The 14401-nt window shown below is 39.8% G+C and overlaps 1 long non-coding RNA gene across 1 annotated transcript; it reads left to right on the forward strand.

Annotated features, from left to right (window-relative positions):
- Positions 1-11530: 11530 nt before the first annotated feature.
- LOC110877130 lies at positions 11531-13741 on the forward strand. The gene is made up of 2 exons (XR_002556781.2): positions 11531-11827; positions 13586-13741. It is a non-coding gene; the product is annotated as an uncharacterized LOC110877130 (long non-coding RNA).
- The last annotated feature ends 660 nt before the right edge of the window (positions 13742-14401 follow it).

The following is a 14401-nucleotide window of genomic DNA, read 5'->3' on the forward strand; positions in this document are numbered from 1 at the left end:
TGAAGACCTTGTTGAACTCCACATGCCCGTTGAATGTCCCAAGCTGAAGTGCCTTGTCGTCTATGGTTCTAAGTTGAGTAAACTTGAGCTGGGTTTGACTCCACAACTGGAGACATTAGATCTTAGAGAATGTGAAGACTTTGTACAACTCCACATGCCTGTTGAATGTCCCAAGCTGAAGTGCCTTGTCGTCTATGGTTCTAAGTTGAGTAAACTTGAGCTGGGGCTGACTCCACAACTGGAGACATTAGATCTTAGAGAATGTGAAGTCCTTGTAGAACTCCACATGCCCGTTGAATGTCCCATGCTGAAGTATCTTGTCGTCTATGGTTGTAAGTTGAGTAAACTTGAGCTGGGGCTGACTCCACAACTCGAGAAATTAGATCTTAAAACATGTGAAGACCTTGTAGAACTCCACATGCCTGTTGAATGTCCCAAGCTGAAGTGCCTTGTCGTCTATCGTTCTAAGTTGAGTAAACTTGAGCTGGGGCTGACTCCACAACTGGAGACATTAGATCTTAGAGAATGTGAAGTCCTTGTAGAACTCCACATGCCCGTTGAATGTCCCATGCTGAAGTATCTTGTCGTCTATGGTTGTAAGTTGAGTAAACTTGAGCTGGGGCTGACTCCACAACTCGAGAAATTAGATCTTAGAACATGTGAAGACCTTGTAGAACTCCACATGCCCGTTGAATGTCCCAAGCTGAAGTTCATGTGGCTTGGTTGTACTAGTTTGAGTAAAGTTGTCTTGGGACAGACTCCACTGGAGACATTGGATCTTCGAGGATGTAACGACGTTGTAGAACTTCACATGCCCATTGAAAGTCCTAAATTGAAGTCCCTTTTCCTCCGTGGTTCCAATTTGAGTAAACTTGACCTGAGGCTGACTCCACAGCTCGAGACATTAGATCTTGAAAAATGTGAAGACCTTGTAGAACTCCAGTTGCCAGTTGAAAGTCCCAAGCTGAAGTCCCTGCGGCTTGCTTGTTCTAGTTTGAGTAAAGTTGACTTGGGGGAAACTCAACAACTGGAGACATTGGATCTTCGAGGATGTAACGACCTTGTTGAACTCCACATGCCCATTGAAAGTCCAAAATTGAAGTCCCTTCTCCTCAGTGGTTCTAAGTTGAGTAAACTTGAGCTGGGGCTGACTTCACAGCTCGAGAAATTACATCTTGAAAAATGTAACGGCCTTGTAGAACTCCACTTGCCCGTTGAAAGTCCCACGCTAAAGTTCCTGTCGGTTGGTTTTTCTAGTTTGAGTAAAGTTAAGTTGGGGCAGACTCACATGCCCGTTGAGTGTCCACATCTCAAAATCCTCAATCTTAAAGGCTCTAAGGTGAGTAACCTTAAACTTGGGTTGACTCCACTTCTTGAGATATTAGAACTTAAAGAAGGTCATAATCTTCAAGAAATTCACGCTCCCATGGAATTTCTAAAACAGCTAGTCTACTTAAACTTAAGCGGTTGTTTGAGGTTTGAACGTTTTGTGGTTTCCAAGCAGGATGAAATACCTAGTCTCGATCATCTAGCTACACTACAATTATTTGCAGAGTCTGTAGATATATGCCCACTGCATCCCAACAACAATTTTCCAAAGTTTCAATTTAAAAGCTTTTATGATGAACCTTTACCCTCATCAAGTGGAAATATTGAGAAGCTTATTTCTTTTGGTTTATGTGCTTGCACAAACTTTGAGTCTTTTTCAGAATCTATTTGTGGTTTGCAACGTTTAGGAAAACTTACACTTGAAGGCAGCATTCCAGAGGTGCCCAAGGATCTGTACCGGTTAGAAAGTTTAGAGGAGCTAAGTTTGTCGATGAAAGAGATTAGGCGTCTTCCAGATAGCATTTGTATGTTGAAACATCTGAAATATCTTAAACTTAGATATTGTCAGCTTCTTGAGCAGCTACCAAAGGATCTTGGCATGCTAGAGTCTTTAGAGGAGTTACACCTGACGGATTGTATATCCTTAAGAGAGATTCCGAACAGCATCTGTAAGATGAAAAGTTTAAAATACTTAGATCTCCGCTTTTGTATGCTGGTTGAGAAATTGCCAGAAGAATTTGGACGTTTGGAAAGCTTGGAAGAGATAAATATAGAAGGTGCAGGTATAAGTCGTCTTCCACAGAGCATCTTTGAATTGAAAGGTCTGTATATTGTTGGGTCTAGGTGGCGGCTTGAGTCATATGGTTTCACATCCTTGAAAGAAATCTCAACATACATAGCCTCCTGCTACATTAGGGACTTACAACATGAGTCTCCTCTTTGAACTCAAGGGATGATTTAGCCAATTCAAAAACAAGTATAGTAGCAGGTATTCTGTTAATTTTCATCATACTTTGATGTGAATTCTGAAGTGGTGGTATATTAACATTGATGCAAAGTAGGCATTTCGTGTAGGTATTAAACTTTCCGTGGTCAAGCATTAATCAGTGATGTTCTAGCGGGTGCGCGATCAATGTTCTTTCAGGCAATAGATAAAGTTGATGTGATTTTATCAAGTGCCCTGTTATCTTTTTCCTCAAACCAATTGAGTTTTGGTGATTTCAAGGTATGCTTTCATAACAATGCATGTGTCATATAAATTGATGTTCAAACAATCAATGTAAGATTGTGATGTATGAATCCATTAAATCAGTCCTTGAATGTTTAAGTCTGTGATTTCAGGCAATCAATGTTGAAGCACAAGTATTAATAAATGTTTAAGCGCAATTGATCAGGATCAAGTGATTTCATAAGTTCTTGTGATTTCAGGCAAAACTTGACCCACTCTAGTTTTGCGACTCAGTAGACCGTTCCTTTCATGTAACTTGGCCTATACAAAGTACACCGAAATTTCTTTTAAATCTCAGATAGGTGCGTTTCATGGCAAGGTCGTTTAGAGTACCCGGGGATCATTATTATTACTTTCAATTTATTGTTTATTAACTCTATTAATATTTATTTTCTTCATGTATGTTAAATTTGTAATTGCAGGTGGCGTTAGTTACACCATTCAGTTTTCCTGTAAAGATCCCTGCAGTCCAGCTGTTGGGAGCTCTTTACATGGGCATCAAACTGGTCCTTAGAGTTGATAAAAAGGTGAGTTTTTAAGGCACATAAATACATATGAAATAACTAATATTTATACCTGGGGATCATCTATATAGGTTTGCGTCTCTTCTCATTCTTTTTGTTTATATATATTTGTATATATTAACAAAATATCTTCGTACAGTTTGGCAACAATGTTTTTATCATAATAATGACCTAAATATTTAAATGAAACCATTTACCAAAACCACAAAATGTTTTGACCCGTCGGACCCATTTGAAAGCATTTGGAATAAAACAAAAACAAAATGGGTTAAAATCGACAAATCTGTACATTCTCGATTGTCTATAGGTTGTATATAAGTTACTTAGCTGATGTGAAACAAGTGTCTTGAACATCCACTACCAACATATTAGGCTGCAGAAAAAAGACATATTTGACTTTCTTAGGTCAAATATGGTATTGCTGATTTGACCACATGGTAATGCAGGGGAAAACTGACTTCAATGCACCAATTCATATGCAACAAGCCGTGATTCTTACCGTATTTTGGGTTCGATGATGCATCTCATGGGCATGCAGAGGTTTTATATGAAAATGTTCATGTTGCAGCTAAGAATAGAGTCGGCATAGTCGTGGCTTAGATTGCACAGGTAATTACCAAATTACTCTTTAAAAAGAATGTTTAATGGTATGTGATTTGTTATTCTTATAGTAATTGTGTTTTGTTCAGTTGAACTTGTGAGTTATTACTTTAGAATGATTGATTCTTTTGGCTTTGTAGGCTTAACAGGACAACGACGCTGTTTTCAAATGAAATTCAAATCAACATATATGAACCACGCATATGCAACACATTAGCCAAAGAAAAAGAAGCAACCAGAACATACATCATAACAGAAGTTATAGAAAACAGAGAATCCAAAATGCAACAGTTCTGGTCAACACCGATGATTTACAAGAATATGATCAACTGTTCAGCAGCAAAATTCTGGTCAACACTGATCTCTGCTGATTTGCAGCATTAAACATGAGACACGTTTCAAGCCAGCAAAAGTATATATATTACATAGAAACGGGTACTCATACCAATCGATTCACACATAAACAAGCATTATAGCCTAGGTACAGAACATGGAATTCGATCCAAGTAGGGTGATACAAAAAAAGCTCACTGATCGCGACACCACCCGCTCGGGAATAGTTCATTTGCTCAAGAATACGGTTCAAAATAATTTAATAGATCATATGGGTGCGGATTAGAAAAGGAGAGTCTGTGAAGAAAAAGCGGCACTTGAAGTCGTTTTGCACAACATGGTTATGTTTGAAAATTTCTATGGAATTATTATAAAGTATGAAAATGTCTTTGTAATGGATTTTAAGCTTGCTAATTTTTGTCATCTGGTTTCCTTTTAAATTGATTCACAATCTGTTGTAATTTTATGATATAAAAAGGGTGTAACTTTAATACGTACAATATGTCCATTTTAGCTCTTTTAGTTGTCTACATGTATTTATAATGTCTGATCAAATTGACATTTTCTAGAATACTCAGCTTTCAACCTGTACACATTTTGGTCAAAACCTGTTTGACCTGAACCAAGATTACAATTTTTTCTAAACGGTCTATTCTGACCCAATCCCTGTATGACCCGTTACCCTACCCACCGACTTGACTCGTCTGTTTTGCCAAGTATAAATATCAGTAAGACATGATAGTTGATACTAAAGATGCACAAAACAGGTTTTTTCTATACCCTAGAACCAGGTAGGAACCGGGTCTGGGTTTGGTCAACAAAGTCAAGAACCGGGCAGGGTAGGAACCGATTCCAGGTACATTTGGGTATTTGACAGGTTTGGCAGGGTCCGGTTCGGGTCTCGGTTTTGATTGGTTAGAAGTGGAACCGGGTCCGGTGGTTCCGGGTCGGTTCCTTTTTTCTAAGCCTGGGTCTGGAACTAGTATGTACCCGGAGGTTGGGTAGGGTAGAAACCGGTTTTGGGTCAGGTCCGGAACCCGGTATTTTGTGCATCTCTAGTTGATATTACCTAAAGATGACCAAAACAAAACACCGGGGTAGACAACATGTGGTAGAAGTACATTCATGTGGGTTTTAATTATTTGATATTTTATGCCATGCTCACAGTTTTAGGGGTTTGGCTTCACCTGACAGATAAAACATCTGATGTATTCTGCATTCCAACTGTTCGACGAAACGACAGACAAGCATAATTTCGTATATAACCTCATAAAATGCTCATTGGGCAGTTGCTCACGTTTTATTTTATGTGGTCCTGGTTAAGCTGTGCAAAATCAAGAGGGTATCTTAGTCTGTATGAGGTATAGATCTCTTTTAATTTTGTTATATAATACTTCTTGTAATTATCCATCTAGTTGTATTTCATTATATGTGCACTGACAGCCGTGGTGTTTAATTGATTTGCTGAAGAGAATGTTGACATTGCAGTTAATTTTGTTTTTGTAATTATGAATATCAAACTGCTCTTGCTCTGAATATATTCCATACATTTGCTATATTTTGGTTTTAAATTTTTATTAAAGTCAGAATGAAGTTTTCTTTTATTCTTGAGGTTACATGTGTCTACACCTAAGGTTTAAAGAGGCCCTACTTGACTACACTATGCTTTATGGGGAGGACTTTGAACACCTTTTGGTGTTTGAACTTTTTAAAATTGCTATTTAAGCGTCTTCTTTTTTTAATAACATGCTATGTCACGATATGAGGTTGTAATATTTAAGTTATGTTGTAATGTTTAAGTTATATTGTAATGTTTTATGTTATATGTCTAATTTTTAAGTTATGTTATAATGTTTTATATTATAATGTTATATTAAATAGATATAAATATTTGATAGAATTAAAAAGAAATGTGAGGAGTCAGCCGAGCACCGGGAGGAGTCAGCCAAAATATGAGGAGTCCGCCAAACCGTTGGGAAGAGTTAGCCGAGCCAATACGAGGAGTCTGCCAAGTATATGGGAGGAGTCTGCCGAGCCAATGGGAGGAGTCTGCCAAGTATATGAGAGGAGTCGACCGTCGACGCATCAGCTTTGTCGGACACCTATAAGCTCCTCAATCATGGACTCTTCAAGTGTACAAATGGACGCATCCCATGTTGCAGGAGTCCTTCCAAGGGCGCATGAGGGTGTCATTTTGGTAATATTGGTTGTTCAAGTGACATTTTGGTAATTTTCCCAACTTATTATTGAGTGGAATGTAGTTTGACTAATTGAAGAGGTATGGTCCCAACTCCACATCCACATGGCAGGGACCACACCACTTTTTCAGTCCAACATGGCGCCTACATCAGCAAGCAAATCCAGAAGCTTCGGGAAGCTTCTCGAAGACGTCAAGGTGACAACAAAGATGCTCCTTCCGACAGAAAGGACAACACGTGTCACCAGTCAGCAAGCGCCATGTGGACCTGCAACAAATCTGGGAGCAGACCGACAACAGCAGGTTGTTTTCTCCAGCATGGACGAATATCGGCGTGCCACGTGGACCACTATCCTGGACACAGCAGAGGAGACCAAGAGGATATTCCCCTTGGTCGGACAGTTGGCGCCCGATAACAGCTGGCAAGGTTGCTCCTCCTCCTTCACCCTCCGGCTATAAATAGGACCCTTCATCATTCAGGTTATCCATTCTATTCTCCACACTTTCACTCACAACACACACTGTTTCTTCCTCAGAGCAGTACTTATTCTCACGCCAGAGCCCGGTTAAGAGTGTCACACCCCAACCGATGGCGGAAACATCGGGGCGTGGCACTGAGCGAAACAGATTGTCCAGAAGTTTCCATAACAATTATAATTATCAATTACTTAAAACAACATGTCCCATACCATGTCATAAAAGATAGTACAATTATTACAGACAAAATCTAGGCAAATAGTTCTGTTCCGAAACCTCAGATTTCATTTGTACAGACAACTATTTGTTGGCCTCTAGGACCTTATGCTAGGCTCGCTTTCCTAGCAGATAAGCATCCTAAACACCTGTCACATACGTTAAAATAAAGTCAATACACATAGTGTAAAGGCGAGTATACAAGTTTGATAATAGCATATAGAGTTCGAAATAGTTTACGCATAACCAGCACGTACACAGAGGAAAACGAAGCATGTTAGTTATAGACATGAACCTATCGATACCAATGACTACAGGTTGACTACCCAAGGCAGTTCGCAATACATAATCACCACTGTAATCCATGCAAGTAATTGTCCTTAACAACCCCCGTGTGAATGGGTGCTGAGTCCAAACTATAGTACTATCGTTGCTAAGGCAGGTAGACAACATTCCATGTGTAAACATAATAAACAAGCATTCATTAAGTCATGTATACATGCGCTAACGGTTAGCGTTAAAAGTATTGCGTAGTGTGTTCGATGTGATTTCGTATAAGTAACGTATGTAAACCCAAAAGTGCGTAAAGCAAAAAGGGTTCGAGTATACTTACAGCGGTTGATGGATTGAAGGGATCGCTTGAGAGTAAGGTTAGCCTGAATAGTTCGATATCAAAACGATAAGTGATGCGTAAAACGAAAAACAAGTGTTGGTGGGTCGACCAGCTGGTCGATCGGTTGGTAGTCCGATCGGTCAGCTGACCGTGCGGGTGACTGTCCGTTCGGACGGCTGTCCGTTTGAGTGGATGGTTTCTTCCTTTAGAAAGGATGTGTTTGTGTATGATGGTTTGACTTTTGAAGTTTTTGTTGTAGCATTTGAAAATATTGAAGTGTCTCTACCTTTCAGGTCGATCGATCGGACGGTCTTTCGATCAGCCGGCAACCCGTTCGGCTGGGCACCTTAGTGAGAACAAGTTCACAGCAGGTTGTCACTCGATCGGACATCAGTTCGATCGGGTGGCATTCCTAGTGCATTGAACATGCTGAAAATTGTTTAAGTGTGGAAGCTTAAGTGTTTCACGGTACAGACGATAGTTCGATCGAATGGCAGTCCGATCGGACAGCGATTCGTTCATAACCCAAACTCCTTAGATTTGGAAAAATGGTTAAGTGTGGGTCCCAAGGCGCAAGTCGTTCGGCTAACCGGTCGTTCGGGTGTGTGTCCGTTCCGACAGCAGTCCGATCGAACGACACCTCGTCCTGGTCTTCCTGTTCGTCTCACACTTGGTTGTCTTGATTGTTTGTCGTTTTATCGAGGCATTTTGATAACGTGCAAAACAACAGTAACCTTGTCACTACTTGGTGCTCCTGATCGGACAGGAACCACCCAAATCCGGTCAGTTAACTTTTTGTGACGGTGTTCCATGTTTAACCCGAAATCGGTGAACCTCGTGGATAGAATCCAGATCTTGAGCCACACAACCACGAGAATGAGCAGTATGTCGGCACAAGCTCTACTTCTATCGGTTTTGAGTTCATTGAGTGTAAAAGAGTTGAAAGAAAGTTGGATAACCATCTTTCAATCCTTTTCTTTGTGAATATGTTTAGATCTAAGAAACATCTTTGTTAGGTTATGTGGAAATCGGTTAGATCTAAGTTGTTCTTGGTGGATTGAGGCCAAAACATGAAGTTCTTCAAGAACACATGATGACGTCATCCTAGAACACCTTGAATCTTGGTGATTTCACGGTTAAAAGTTAACATTCAAAAGATAGAAAGGTGTAGGAGTGCGTGTAGATCAAGAAAGTACAAGATTTAGGACGAGATCTTACCGGAATCGAGAGAAATCTGAGAAAAGGTGAGGAGCACGAGCTGGTCGGTCAGAGAGTTTCCAAAAGTAGAAAGTGTGAAAGTGACAGGGGTATTTATAGAGTTCCAAAAGAGGAAAGGGCTGGCCGATCGTTCAGGCAGCTCGATCGGACAGCATGTCCGATCGGACGGCAGTCTGAACGGACGGCTGGTCGATTGGCTGGTTGCCTGATCGATTAGTCGCCTGGTTCGAGCGTTCGGTGCGATGAGTTTTGCTATTTCGATTTCAATTCGCGAGTGTTGCGATGCGATTGAGTTTCCTAGTCAAATTACTTTTAATCCCAACTACTCATATCTTGCACTGTCTTTTCGCCACCAATTATCATACTATATCTACATACAATCATCCTTAGTTCGTATTCGTTTTGCGATTGTGATTCGATTGCGATGAGTTCGATTGCGTTTCGATTGGTTACCACACATATCATAAATAAACATGCACAAGTAACAAATAAGGCACACACACGTATAATAATCACCAAAATGCGTACTTCGAGTTGCGAGCGCGATGTTGATTAGATTAGATTGATTAGCATTTAGTTGACTTTATCGCATTGTTACTTCCTATTATTCACAGTCGTAAAGCGATTCGTAGCGGTAAACGTACCTGGATTACTACGATTTTACTTAATTACTCCACATAATACAACTAACGTAAAACATAAAATAGACTAACTACGAGTCAAAGAAGTCAATATAGGAATTGAGCAAGGAGAGACAGATTGCAATTAGCAATCTTTTCATCCTTTGACTTCAATCTTGACTTTGACTTTGACTTCCAAAACATAGGGTATTACAAAGAGGGAAACCCCCATATTCCCCTCTTAACGAGCTAATGGTGTTACTGTTTTGCAGGACCTTAGTCATTGGCGAGTAGAGAAGGAGATTGAACCCACAGAAGAGACAACCCAGCTAGTTAACCATTGGTGTTAACCAGTATTTCATCATTGGCGCCCACCGCAATTTCTGCAAACCAGTTTCATCTCCTTTTTCTATAAAAACTCTCTGAAAAATGACCGAGCCAAACCCTTCCCCTCAAGTGGGCGGAGAAGTCTCTTCCTTTAAACTGATTTCGAACACCGCTCACGTTCAAAGAGTCCAAGGGAACGAGACCATCCGAGAAGGGCGAGTAAGTAGTGATTTCCCCGATATCTTTGAAAGCACTTCCAGAGTTATCAATCAAACCACAAACGGAGCAGCTTTCCAAACTCCACCAGTGGGAGTTAACCAAACACCTCCGGAAGTTCCAACACCAAACAATGGCGCTGGTCCTTCGGCACCATCGGTTCAAACACAATTGAACTTCTCGGCACTTTTAGGGCTACCTGAAGGAAAAACCCTGGCTTCATGGTACGCCTAGTAGATGGCATCCTTAAACCTTGTCTATACGCAACTCAGCGCGCAGCAAGCTGTTCTCTAAGCGCAAGCCAATCAGTCTCCTTTTGTTACTCCACCGCAAAGGCCTCCGAGCACCCACGTGCCTCAGCAGACCAATATGTGGAACCTAAATCCTGAGAGAACACCCAATGTAAGAAGGCAAAGTGTGCACGACACACGTGACACTTATGGCGAAAAGGAAAGCAATTACATGCAACATACTCATCAGCAGAAAAAATCAGTGCACTGTCGTTTAGGTCCGTGCAACATAAACGACGAATGGAATAGCTACAATTAAGAAGATGACCCGACATATAAGAAAGAAAGCACGGTATTCAGCAGATTACCACCAGAACATGAAGCGTACAAGCCCCACAAGCGCGCGGGGTACAATCCAAATGTAGAACATGATTACTCGTTGAGCTATCGCCCAGACGACATAGCTGAAAACTCCAAGTTTATCAGAGAAATCGCAACAGCCGATATCGACAAAACAAAACAGCCACACAACATGGGCAAGTATAATGGCTTAACAGATCCCGATGACCACCTCCAAGTCTTCAACGGTGCAGGGACTACAGGTGGTTGGACATTACCAACTTGGTGTCATCTTTTCGCACAAACCTTCGTTGGCGCGGCACGCGTCTGGTTTGATAGCTTACCAGCAGGAAGAATTAAATCATAGATCGATTTTCGAGACAAGTTCCTCGCACACTTTTCTCAACAGCGCATGCATACTAGAGATCCAGCTGATTGCTTAAATACATGGGGAAATATCATGAAAGCATAGAAGATTTCATCACCAGATATAACAAGGAGTGCCTAGAAATCGGAGATGTCGGCGAGAAGATGATGCGCGCACACTTCATGAGGGTAGTAAAGTGTGATGACCTGATCAAACGATTTAAAGGAATAGACGGAGGCCCCAAAGATTGGGACACCTTCTGTAACATCCATCAAAATGAGCTCCCAAAATCCGACCCGTTTTGAAATCCGGATCCACACGATTTTGGACCTCAGAAATTTTTTTCGCGAATTTAAATAACCGTTGAGAGAATTTTTTTTATCAATATAATTATTTATTAATTTAGTTGGTTAATTAATTTAATTAATTTATGATTTATATTTATAAGCTACTTAGTTGGTTAGATTTTTTTTAAAAGTGAATTTTTAGGCTAGTTTAAGTTGTACCGAAGTTAGTTAAGTTATTATAGTTAAACGGGTTATTTTGCAATATTTCAAAACTTTAAACTTAAAAGGAAATTCAGACAATTGCCGCCGAAACAGGGAACCAAGACAGCCATGTTTCCTTTTTAAAAACCTTCGCTGACTTTCACTGATTTATCGGGATGGATTGATTTGTTCCGCGTTTCCTTTTTTTTTTTTTTGCGAGAGTCATGAACCTAGACTCATTTCATCACCACATACGAATCAAATTATAATTCATTGCCATAACTTACGATACCTATGAAGGCTATATAAAGGAGACCTCCATCACGGTTTTAACCCACACGACTGATCTCGACATACCTCTCTCTCACTATAACACCATCACCGGAGTTTGTAACCTACCGGAGACTCGAAGACACGCCGACGATAACTCGCATCACGTGGGAGGATCCAGACTTCGCCTGAATCGTCAGAAATACTCGCCCGGGGACTCGACTCAACTCATTCGGTATATTACCTTCTTTCAACCAACCCATACCTTTTCCTTTCTTTATGATCATACAAGAACTGTGCTTAAAATATTGGAAGTTATAGTGCTGTTGATTTGATTTAAAAATTAGGATCTTGCTGTTTGTACTAAAAGAAAAAAAGATGGAATAAATACATGGTGTGTAGGTTTGGGTATTACATGTTTAAATGAAAAAGCATAAGTTTTGACACCTTTACGTTTTGTCGGTCAATCGTTTTTATGCAAGTCCACATCAGATATGTAAATTTGAATTATATAGTATTCTACATAGATAGTTGGATTAAAAGTTACTCTAAGATGAAAATAAAGTTAGATTTTAAAGACCGGTTCAAACTGGCCGGTAGTACCGGTTAAACCTTTTGGTACACTCGGTTGAACCGTCCGATACACCGATACATCCGATTAAACCTTTTCTGAGCCAAATCCGGTACGGTATAGAAACCGGATTTTAAAAACTAGATGGATGTTGGTTTAGTGTAAATAAGAAAAATAATTAATTACTTTGCATATTAATTATTTAGGGTTTTAAGAATCTATTTTATTAAGCACTCGATACAAACTAAGTTAAATAGTTATACCTGTGTTGTTTTTATAATCAAATAGCAAACTCTATGCATTTTTATCCAACAATTTAATTAATCATATTATGTCTCATTAATTATTATATTTGATTAATTAATCAAACCCTCAAACTTAAAACCTTAGTTATTCCCAAATGAGATCTAGAAATCCCTAATTGCCTAAAGTCCTAGATAACGTTAGATAATCATCTAAGCTCCTCATCTATTGAAACTATTCCTTGAATGATTAGGGTTAATTTTATAGTTTCATTTTATGTGTTGGTTGTTTAGTATTTTTTGCATTTTATATATTTGGGATAATCTTTTCAACTTTCGGAGTTCTTTTTTTTTTCTCGTGCGCTCAATCTCAAGGAATCATCAAACGCCACCACTTTCAGTGAATCTTACAACTCCTCATTTTCCATTTTATTTATACGTTTTGGGGTGTATCATGTGTCACATTTTTTTATCGCATTTTATAAGTTCAATGCCGTGCAATTACCATTATGTGGAGTATCTATGTTATATGTTGTTTGGGTGGTTATCATTTTGGTGCATTCATTCATTTTGGACATCACATCATCATAGGCTCGTCGGTTCCCCATTATCTATGGGCGGAACTTGACGTTGCCACCTATACAATGTCAGCTCCGTTTGATTGAGCTTAGACCTTGCAGCACACCACAATACCGTGCAACATGCATACATTCATATGAATCATTATATTTGATTTGTTTATTGTTTGAGGATGTGTTATGTGTTGTTTGTTTGTTTATCCTTGGTGCATTCATACATTTTGGATATCACATAATCATAGGCTCGTCGGTTCCCCATTACCAATGGGCGGAACTTGACGTTGCAACCCATACGAGGTCAGCTCTGTTTGTTTGAGCATAGACCTTGCAGCACACCATAATACCGTGCAACATTCATTCATTCATTGGCATACCATAATACCGTGCAACATGCGTGCGTTTATTGAATCATTTCAGTTGGTTTATTTATTGTTTGAGATTGTGTTATGAGTTATGATATATGACATACAACATATTTACTTACATTGGTTAACGCACGTTTTCACAATAAATCAAATTTAATCATAATGATTTTTCAAATAACAAAAAGGTTCACTCGCCAACTTTTGTTGACCCAAAAACCATTTTTACACATGATACAGGTGAACAGGTACGAAGAGAAGATTTGGACATAGGATGGGCCTTAGTTAACAAGAAATGGATTAGTGTAGTTATGAACAATGTCTTGTGTTGTAATTGTTTATTTGAATTATTTGTTTCGTGAAACATTTGTTATGAATTAATGATTATTTAAAACACGCAATAGCAAGTCATAAGCTCTCGAGTCAACCCAATCATGCCCCGATCACCTATCTCCGCTGCGGGTCGGGGTGTGACACCTTCATTGAAGCAGGAAAAACAATCGCGCGCACTAATAAACAATTGACCGGCGATGACGGCCGTCAATACAATTACAGGCACAATGATTGGCGCAAAGAAAGGCCAATCATGGAGAACATCTGGCTACAAAGAAAGGAGCCCGATTAGAGAAGATGCGCGCAACACGATCAACCAGATCAGTTATCGCAAAGAGGTTAAGAGAGAAAACAGGGAAAAGCAGTGGACACCCTTGACAAAGACCTCTTCCGAGGTCTTGTCAACCGAGAACCACCAGTTCAAACCCCCTTAGCTTAAAGCAAGAAATAGAAAGAGCTCTAAGAGATGGAAGGCTTACTCATCTAGTAAAAGGGGGGAAGCGCAACAATCACCAAATTCAAAGAAGGGAAGAAAGCCCAGACAACAAAAAACTCAGGAAGTTAGAAACTCACATGATTTAAGGGGGTCCACGAAGAGCGCGAAAGAATTACAAGAAGCACACACAAGATGACTCTTGGTGCGAAAAACAAGTTGTTTTCCCCATAGTGCGAGGGGGCCCAAGAGAGAGAAGACCTATAGTCATTTCTGGCGTAATAGGTCAC

The sequence above is a fragment of the Helianthus annuus genome, chromosome 9, assembly GCF_002127325.2.
Source record: "Helianthus annuus cultivar XRQ/B chromosome 9, HanXRQr2.0-SUNRISE, whole genome shotgun sequence".
NCBI lineage: Eukaryota > Viridiplantae > Streptophyta > Magnoliopsida > Asterales > Asteraceae > Helianthus > Helianthus annuus.